Below are 10,743 nucleotides of genomic sequence, written 5' to 3' on the forward strand. Positions count from 1 at the left end.
GACAGAGTCGTGTTGCAGAGCACGATGTGGTGCCCTCCAACGTATCATGATGAAAACAAGTCATTAAAATGCTTTTGTTCCCCCTGCTGGAAGCTGCAGTTCTTGAAGATTCAACTCACTGTTTGGACTAAACTAAATGAGGATAGTTCATGAGACTTGGAAGAAGGGTCTCGACCCGAAACGTCACCCATTCCTTCTCTCCTGAGATGCTGCCTGACCCGCTGAGTTACTCCAGCATTTTGTGACACCTTCGATAGTTAATGAGACTCTAATGGTTGAATCACTAACTAGTTCAAGTTTAGCCTTGCAAAGGACCTGCCAATAGGTTATTATATGGCCGATGACAGAAGTGAAGAGTGTGTAGGAAGGAACTGACTCTGTGTGTCTCCACGATCTATTCCTCCCATGATTTTATGCAACTCTCTAAAATCACCCCGCAGGTTTCTATAGGTTTCCCCAGCTGTTTCATGAAGTGTAGCTGGTACTGCCACAACACTATTCTCCCACCAACACAAAGTGGCGCATGTGCGGCAAGCTCTGTCACCGTATGGAGTCTTGTTCCAACCGTTGAAGTTGACCTCTCTGAGCAAGTTCCCAGCAGGGATGTCATCAAGGCAAATGTGTTTCGTTTAGAGATACAGCACGCAAACACGCCGGTGGGGAAATTAGTTGGAGTTTGGACTCGCTATTTGAAAAAGACTCTCCTCATGTGACCCCTGGCTCTTTTGCCAGTCCATTAGTTTGTGAATTCGCGAAGAAAAGAAATTGGATATGATGTGGGGAAGTTTAGTTTAGTTTCTAGTTTTGTTTCGAGATACAGCGCGGAAACAGGCCCTTTCGGCCCACCGGGTCCGCGCCGACCAGCGATCTCTGCACATTAACACTATCGTGCACCCACTAGGGACAATTTTTACATTTTCCAAGGCAATTAACCTACATACCTGTACGTCTTTGGAGTCCGGGGAGAAACCGAAGATGTCAGAGAAAACCCACGCAGGTCACGGGGAGAACGTACAAACTCCGTACAGACAGCACCCGTAGTCGGGATCGAACCCGGGTCTCCGGCGCTGCATTCGCTGTAAGGCAGCAACTCTGCCGCTGCGCCACCGTGCAAAGTCTCGGGATAAGAATGTTATCCGGCCAAGCAGGAGGAAGGAGATGGTTATGCAACTATCTCCATCACCTCTGGCGAGATGCCGTTGATGGTATCAGGCGAGTTGCTCTGATGGCGAGCCTTTCATGGTTAAATAGCTGGTAGTCTGTGCAGGCTGTAGGATGCAGATGGCAAATGCCAGGCAATGCTCTGCTTTTGCGGTAGGGATATGCTTTACGTAGGTGCCCCAAATGACAAACACCATTGATAGGGTATTGTAACAACAAGGAACTGCAGATGCAGCTTCACCAAAACAAAGGACACAAAATGCTGGAGTAACAATCCTTATGACTGGAGAAGGGTTCATACCCGAGGATTCGCCCATCCATGTTCTCCAGCGATGCTGCCTGACCTGCTGAGTTATCACAGCACTTTGTGTCTTTATTGATCGGGTATTATTGGGAGTGGTGCATGAAGCCGAGCCTGAAGACGATGGTGGCCATCAGTCTGAAGTCTGAAGAAGGGTCTCGACCCGAAACGTCACCCATTCCTTCTCTCCGGAGATGCTGCCTGCCAGTCCCGCTGAGTTACTCCAGCATTTTGTGTCCATCTATGATGGTGGCCATGCTGGGTATGGCATTTGAAGATGTACACTCTAAGCGTGCCTTGACGTGATAGATCATTGAAATTGCTCGTACACCTCTTCAAGGCCCTTTGGATTCAACTCCTGGCATTGATCGCCACAGCTAACTGCGCCAATTGTCCTTGGGAAGATTATGAGGGGCATTCCTCATCTCAACACCATCCAGACCATTGTTAATCTAACCTCCAACAAAGCGTAACACTGTTCCTCTCATGATCTACAAAATCCTCTCATGATTTACAAAATCATGAGGGGAATAGATCGGGTAGATGCACAGAGTCTTTTACCCAGAGTAGGGGAATCGAGGACCAGAGGACAAAGGTTTAAGGTGCAGGGGAAAAGATTTAATAGGAATCCGAGGGGTAACTTTCTCACACAAAGGGTGGGTGGGTGTATGGAACAAGCTGCCAGAGGAGGTAGTTGAAGCTGGGACTATCCCAACGTTTAAGAAACAGTTGTACAGGTACATGGATAGGACAGGTGTGGAGGGTTATGGACCAAGTGCAGGCAGGTGGGACTAGGGTAGCTGGGACATGTTGGCCAGTGTGGGCGTTGGGCCAAAGGGCCTGTTTCCACACTGTATCAATCTGTGACTCTATGACTTTATAACTGGAATACAGTGCGCAGGCCATTACTCATATTGTGCTATTATTTGTGTAGGAAGGAACTGCAGGTGCTGGTTTAAACCGAAGATGGACACAAAACGCTGGAGTAACTCAGCGGGACAGGCAGCATCTCTGGAAAGAGAGAATGGGTGACGTTTCAGGCTGAGACCCTTCTCCAGTCTGAATAAAGTTCTTGACCCGAAACGTCACCCATTCCTGTCCCGCTGAGTTACCCCAGCATTTGGTGTTTATGTTTGTGTTTGTGGCGAGTCCAGAAGCGGGTGAGTGTTGAAGACGGAGTTTATTTGCATGGGCAAAAACCCCGTAACAAACGCAGTACTCACAACTATAAACAACCAACGAATACGTCTTTACTGGACGGAGTGCAACACTAGACTGCTTGTTTGTCTCTCCCGCGCTGGCACACCTCGTGACCTCGTTAGCCAATCCGAGGGTTCGAACTCCCAGCCAATCCCTATGTCCCTACATGCTATTATTTCCCAGGTTGGAATAATATCCACACTATAAAAAACTGAGAACACTTGGTGCCTTGGACTGAACGGTGGCATTGATGTCTCATAAAAGACGCGACATCAGTTTTAATATGTTACCAAGCAAACCTCGTGCAATGCAATACAAGTAACGAGGAGTTTTAGTTTAGTTTGGAGATACAGCGTGGAAACGGTGCCTTCTGCCCACCGAGCCCACCCCGACCAGTGATCCCCGCACATTGACACAACCCTACACACACGAGGGACAATTTTACATTATACATTTAGAGCAAGCCAATTAACCCACAAACCTGTGAGGCAGCAGCTTTACCAGCTGAGCACGTGTGCTGCAGAAGAAAGACAAGGCTATTTGTGACAGTTACAACAGGTTGCAAGTGTGTGGTTTTGAAAATCTCAGAGGGAATTAAAACTGCAAAGTGGAGCATACGTGGTTAGACTTGAAGGTTTTATATTTATAACTTCTATTTTTCTCATCCTCATCTATGATTTAGAATGATCTTAAATGAATGTCACCAGCGACAGAGAGAAGGCCTGATTCAGATATCGGATACACTGTGTCAATGTGTCAATGTGTCATTCTTCACACATCTGGAATGGGGCCACTGGACTTGTATTCACTGGAGTTTAGAAGGATGAGAGGGGAATGTTGTAGAAACATGTAAAATTCTTAAGGGATTGGACAGTCTAGGGACAGGAAAAATGTTCCCCATGTTGGGGGAGTCCAGAACCAGAGATCACAGTTTAAGAATAAAGGGGTAGGCCAGGATTTTTTCTACTGGGAGGGGGGGAATGTTTTTTTAATTTATTTTTGCTGTCTCACTTTGCAATGTGTGAGAGTGTTAATATGATGTGAAACTCACCAATGTCTCGTACATCCCTTCCCCTGCTGCTAGTGCACGTGGCCATGTTTGAGTGGCTCCCCTCAGGAGGCCGGCTTCGCTGCCGAAGCTGTCGGACAGTGGAGAAGGGCAACCTTTGTCCCCCAAGGCTGTTCAGCCCCTCAACTCCCAACCACCCCTGTCCCTCTGCTCACCCTGCTAATCCCCCCCCCCAATAGTTTTTGTACTACTCTACGCGCCTTTGTAAATGGGACAAATACAGTGTTTTGAACTTGAACTTGGACTTGAATTTCTAAGCACTGCGTCATCTCCTGCGGCCTTTTGAGGACATTGTTTACTCTCGGCAACATCTCCACATATTCCACGCCTGGGACAAATGCTGACACCTCATGTTTTTATCAGGCCCCTTATAAACCCTTCCATGACAACTGGATGACAAATTCATTTTGAATTCAGTCTGATAAAGGGTCCCGATCCATACATTTTGCACAGAAATGCTGCCTAATTACCAAGCCAATTAGTCTTCAAGCCTGAGGTAGACACAAAATAGCTGGGGTAACTCAGCGGGTCAGACAGCATCTCTGGAGAAAAGGGTCGAGACCCTTCCTCGACCTGAAACGTCACCTATTCCTTTTCTCCAGAGATGCTGTCTGACCCGCTGAGTTACTCCAGCTTTTTTGTGTTTATCTTCAGTTTAAACCAGCTTCTGCAGTGCCTTCCTACAAACCTAAAATACTTGTACGTTTTTGGAGTGTGGGAGGAAACCGAAGATCTTAGGGAAAACCAACGCAGGTCATGGGGAGAATGTACAAACTCCGTACAGACGGCGCCCGTAGTCGGGATTGAACCCGGGTCTCAGTGCAGTATGCGCTGTAAGGCAGCAACTCTACCGCTGCGCCACTGTGCCGCGCCTTAGTACTGAAAGTAACAAAGAGACAGTTATCAACAAAACAAAGCATATTTTACTGAAGGCATTGGACTTCCCTATACACTGGGATCAGCCAATCAACCCTGTCCCGCCCGCAATTGGTCCAAAACGCCGCAGCGAGACTCCTGACGGGTACCCGTAAAAGGGACCACATCACCCCGATTCTGGCCTCTCTCCACTGGCTCCCAGTACGGTACAGAATCAATTTCAATACAATACAATACAATACAATATATCTTTATTGTCATTGTACAGGGGTACAACGAGATTGGGAATGCGCCTCCCATACCGGCGGCACGGTGGCGCAGCGGTAGAGTTGCTGCTTTACAGCGAATGCAGCGCCGGAGACTCAGGTTCGATCCTGACTACGGGTGCTGCACTGTAAGGAGTTTGTACGTTCTCCCCGTGACCTGCGTGGGTTTTCTCCGAGATCTTCGGTTTCCTCCCACACTCCAAAGACGTACAGGTTTGTAGGTTAATTGACTGGGTAAATGTAAAAATTGTCCCTAGTGGGTGTAGGATAGTGTTAATATACAGGGATCGCTGGGCGGCACGGACTTGGTGGGCCGAAAGGGCCTGTTTCCGGCTGTATGTATATGATATGATATGATATGATACGATGCAATAATTTAATTAGCTAGTCAGTATTAATTTAAACAACCCAATGAAACAAATTGGGACAGTTTTAAAACAGAATAAAGTGCAAGTAGATCTGTGCCGGATCACTGAGCGATGTGACCATCCGGCTCAGCAGGACCGGTTCATAGCAGCTATGGCCCTGGGGATGAAGCTGTTCCTGAGTCTGGAGGTGCGGGCTTAGAAGGCCTTGTAACGTCTGCCCGATGGTAGAAGTTCGAACAGACTGTTGCAGGAGTGTGAAGAGTCTTTGTGGATGCTGGTGGCTTTTCTGAGGCATCGTGTGTTGTAGATGCCCTCCAAGGCTGGTAGCTGAGTTCCGATGGTCCTCTGAGCTCTATGGTCTACCCGCTGAAGAACTTTCCTCTCTGCCTCCGTTTAGCTGAGGTCCCACACAGAGATAAGTGTTAGGATGCTCTCTATGGTGCAGCGGTAGAAGGTCGTCAGCAGCTGTTGGGGTAGACCAGACCTTTTCAGTGTTCTTAGGTAGAACAAGCTCCTCCTATTCACATACAAAGCCCTAAACGGGCTTGCCCCCCACCCCCAAATCAAAAATCTTCTAACCCACCACTCTATCTCCAGATCCCTCAGGTCGGCCGACTTGGGGCTACTGACTATCCCGCGGTCTAGGCTTAAGCTCAGGGGTGACCGCGCTTTTGCGGTTGCAGCTCCTAGACTGTGGAACAGCATCCCTCTCCCTATCAGAACTGCCCCCTCCATCGACTCCTTTAAGTCCAGGCTCAAAACCTATTTCTACTCCCTAGCGTTTGAGACCCTCTGAGGGGGCGCTGTGAACTGTTTATGTATGTGCTGTTATGTTTGTGTGCCATTGTATGTTCGTTCTTCGTACCTGAACTGATGTACAGCACTTTGGTCAAGGTGGGTTGTTTTTAAATGTACTATACAAATAAAATTGACTTGACTTGACTTGACTCAGGATACAATAGTCGCTCAAGCAAAGCACATGGTCCACCAGGTGGCGCCACCAGTTCTGGCTGCCTCGCCAACAGTCTGTCTGTCCTTCTACTTTTTTTTATTATTTTAAGTATGAGTTAAAGTACGTTTTAGTGTTTCTTGGTTTGTTTTATGTTGGAATTGGGAGAAACTTTTTTTTCAATCTGTTACCTCGACGGAGTTGCGAAGTTTCTCCGTGTCGTATCTCCGTCCCCACTGCGGCCTAACATAGAAACATAGAAACATAGAAAATAGGTGCAGGAGTAGGCCATTCGGCCCTTCGAGCCTGCACCGCCATTCAATATGATCATGGCTGATCATTCAGCTCAGTAGCCTGTACTTGCCTTCTCTCCATACCCCCTGATCCCTTTAGCAAAAAGGGCCACATCTAACTCCCTCTTAAATATAGCCAATGAACTGGCCTCAACTACCTTCTGTGGCAGAGAATTCCACAGACTCACCACTCTGTGTGAAGAAATGTTTTCTCATCTCGGTCCTAAAAGACTTCCCCCTTATCCTTAAGCTGTGACCCCTGGTTCTGGACTCCCCCAACATCGGGAACAATCTTCCCGCATCTAGCCTCTCCAACCCCTTAAGAATTTTATATGTTTCTATAAGATCCCCCCTCAGTCTTCTAAATTCCAGTGAGTACAAGCCCAGTCTATCTAGTCTTTCCTCATATGTAAGTCCCGCCATCCCAGGGATCAATCTGGTGAACCTTCTCTGTACTCCCTCTAAGGCAAGAACGTCTTTCCTCAGGTTAGGAGACCAAAACTGCACACAATATTCCAGGTGCGGTCTCACCAAGGCCCTGTACAACTGCAGCAGAACCTCCCTGCTCCTAAACTCAAATCCTCTTGCTATGAATGCCAACATACCATTCGCTTTCTTCACTGCCTGCTGCACCTGCATGCTTGCTTTCAATCACTGGTGCACCATGACACCCAGGTCACGTTGCATCTCCCCTTCTCCCAATCGGTCACCATTCAGGTAATACTCTGCTTTCCTGTTCTTGCCGCCAAAGTGGATAACCTCACATTTATCCACATTATATTGCATCTGCCATGCATTTGCCCACTCGCCTAATCTATCCAAGTCACTCTGCAGCCTCCTAGCATCCTCCTCGCAGCTAACACTGCCACCCAGCTTCGTGTCTTCCGCAAACTTAGAGATGTTGCATTCAATTCCCTCGTCCAAATCATTAATATACACTGTAAATAACTGGGGTCCCAGCACTGAGCCTTGCGGTACCCCACTAGTCACTGCCTGCCATTCCGAAAAGGACCCGTTTATTCCTACTCTTTGCTTCCTGTCCGCCAACCAATTTTCTATCCACCTCAACACTGAACCCTCAATACCGTGTGCTTTAAGTTTGTACACCAATCTCCTATGTGGGACCTTGTCGAAGGCCTTCTGAAAGTCCAGATACAACACATCGACTGGTTCTCCCTTATCCACTCTACTAGTTACATCCTCGAAAAATTCTATAAGATTCGTCAGACATGATTTGCCTTTTGTAAATCCATGCTGACTTTGTCCGATGATTTCACCACTTTACAAATGTGATGCTATCACATCTTTAATAACTGACTCTAGCATTTTCCCCACTACCGATGTTAGGCTAACTGGTCTATAATTCCCCATTTTCTCTCTCCCTCCCTTTTTAAAAAGTGGGGTTACATTAGCTACCCTCCAGTCCTCAGGAACTACTCCAGAATCTAAAGAGTTTTGAAAAATTATCACTAATGCATCCACTATTTCTGAGGCTACTTCCTTAAGCACTCTGGGATGCAGCCTATCTGGCCCTGGGGATTTATCTGCCTTTAATCCATTTAATTTACCTAACACCACTTCCCGACTAACCTGGATTTCCCTCAGTTCCTCCATCTCTTTAGACCCCCGGTCCCCCGCTATTTCCGGCAGACGGTTTATGTCTTCCTTAGTGAAGACAGAACCAAAGTATTTGTTCAATTGGTCTGCCATCTCCTTGTTCCCTATGATCAATTCACCTGTTTCCGACTGCAAGGGACCTACATTTGCCTTAACTAATCTTTTTCTCTTGACATATCTATAAAAGCTTTTGCAGTCTGTTTTTATGTTCCTTGCCAGTTTTCCCCCATAATCTATTTTCCCTTTCCTAATCAAGCCCTTTGTCCTCCTCTGCTGGACTCTGAATTTCTCCCAGTCCTCTGGTATGCTACTTTTTCTGGCTAATCTGTATGCTTCATCTTTTGTTTTAATACTATCCTTGATTTCCCTTGTTAGCCACGGATGCACTACCTTTCCTGGTTTGTTCTTTTGCCAAACTGGGATGAATACTTGTTGTAGTTCATCCATGCGACCTTTAAATGCCTTCCATTGCATGTCCACCGTCAACCCTTTCAGCATCAATCGCCAGTCTATCTTGGACAATTCACGCCTCATACCCTCAAAGTTACCTTTCTTTAAGTTCAGAACACTTGTTTCTGTATCGACTTTGTCACTCTCCATCCTAATGAAGAACTCTACCATATTATGATCACTCTTGCCCAAGGGGCCTCGCACAACAAGACTGCTAACTAACCCTTCCTCATTACTCAATACCCAGTCTAGAATGGCCTGTTCTCTCGTTGGTTCCTCGACATGTTGGTTTAGAAAACCATCTCTCAAACATTCCAAGAAATCCTCTTCCTCAGCACCCCTGCCAGTTTGGTTCACCCAATCTATATGTAGATTGAAGTCACCCATTATAACTGCTGCGCCTTTAGTGCATGCATTTCTAATTTCCTGCTTGATGCCATCCCCAACCTCCCTACTGCTGTTAGGTGGCCTGTACACAACTCCCACTAGCGTTTTCTGCCCCTTAGTGTTTCGTAGCTCTACCCATATCGATTCCACTTCCTCCAAGCTAATGTCCTTCCTTTCCACTGCTTTAATCTCCTCTCTAACCAGTAACGCTACCCCACCTCCTTTTCCTTTCTGTCTATCCCGCCTGAATATAGAATATCCCTGGATGTTGAGCTCCCAGCCTTGGTCACCCTGGAGCCATGTCTCCGTAATCCCAACTATATCATAATCATTAATAACTATCTCCACATTTAATTCATCCACCTTATTACGTATACTCCTTGCATTGAGACACAAAGCCTTCAGGCTTGTTTTTACAACTCTCTTACCCCTTGTACGATCACTGAACTAACATCGAGGAGTTGGCGGCCTTTCCTGGAGACCGGCCCGGCGCTCCAAGCCGCGGGCGCGGTGCGGACTTTAACATTGGGAGCTGCGATCCTTTGCCGAGGATCGACTGTGTAGAGCTCCAACCACGGGGCCTGTGGGCTTTAACACCGTGAAGCCCATGGTCTCTGGTAAGAAGAGGCCGACTCGGGAGCTCCACGCCGCGGAGAGTGTTTCAACCGTCCCGACACGGGGAGTTTCGATCATCCTGACGCGAGGGCCTCGGACAGTCGACAGCGGCGACCGCAGACGGTTCAACAGACCCGACCGCAGGTGAACAAAGAGGAAGTGATTGAACTTTATTACCTTCCATCACAGTGAGGAATGTGGAATCCGCTGTGGTGGATGTTTATGTTACATTTTATTTTATGTGGCTGTGTGTCTTGTTGCTTTTCACTTAATGTGGCCGTATGGTAACTCATATCTCACTGAACCTTAATTGGTACATGTGACAATAAATTGAATCTTAAATCTTGAATCTTGCTACCCTTTTTTCCTAAAGGTACTGATAAAATTAACACATTTCTCAAGAGAGACCCCATTCTAACAGAAGGTCTCCAGTGAACAATGCAGTTTTAGGCTCAGGTCACCAAGCCTGTCATTCACAGAGATACGTGACCTTCTGCGGTCAGGGTCTCCAGCTACACGACTCTCTCTCTCTCTGTGCGCTGGTCAAGGTCACCTTGAATCTCCGCTTCCTCACCCCACGATCTTTCCAATTCTCCACCATTGATCCCTGCCACGTGACCCAGTGTGCTGCTCACCAGTCTGGGAGAACTCACCCAGTCCCGATCGTACATAGAGGCAGTTGCGATTGGCCAGAACCGACGCCTCTACGTCAGGGATCGATACACAGACACAGAGTTCTTGGTCGACACGGGAGCCATAGTCAGCATCGTATCGCCGACCGACCTCGAAGCCCGATCGGGTAAGAGAGGGCCTACCCTCATCGCGGTCAACGGTAGCCCTATCCGCACGTATGGTACGCGGACAATGTCTCTGGCTTTCGGCACCCGCACGTACGAGTGGTCGTTCATTGTCGCGGAAGTCGGTCAGGCGATCCTGGGCGTAGATTTCCTCTGGGCCTTTTCACTGGTTCCCGACGTCTGAGGTAAAGGCCTTCGACCCTCCGCTAGCAGCGATGAGCCCGCTGCTCCACCACCGGCCACCCCGCCCAGCCCGACTGTCCAGGCCATTGTCGCGGCCTCCGACCCGTATGCTGCGGTCCAGGCTGAGTTTCCGGAGCTGCTCGTTCAGCGTTTCGACGCGCCTTCTGCCCGGCACGGCGTTGTCCATCACATCCCCACCGAGGGGCCCCCC

The sequence above is a fragment of the Rhinoraja longicauda genome, chromosome 17 (assembly GCF_053455715.1).
Source record: "Rhinoraja longicauda isolate Sanriku21f chromosome 17, sRhiLon1.1, whole genome shotgun sequence".
In the NCBI taxonomy this organism is placed as follows: Eukaryota; Metazoa; Chordata; class Chondrichthyes; order Rajiformes; family Arhynchobatidae; genus Rhinoraja; species Rhinoraja longicauda.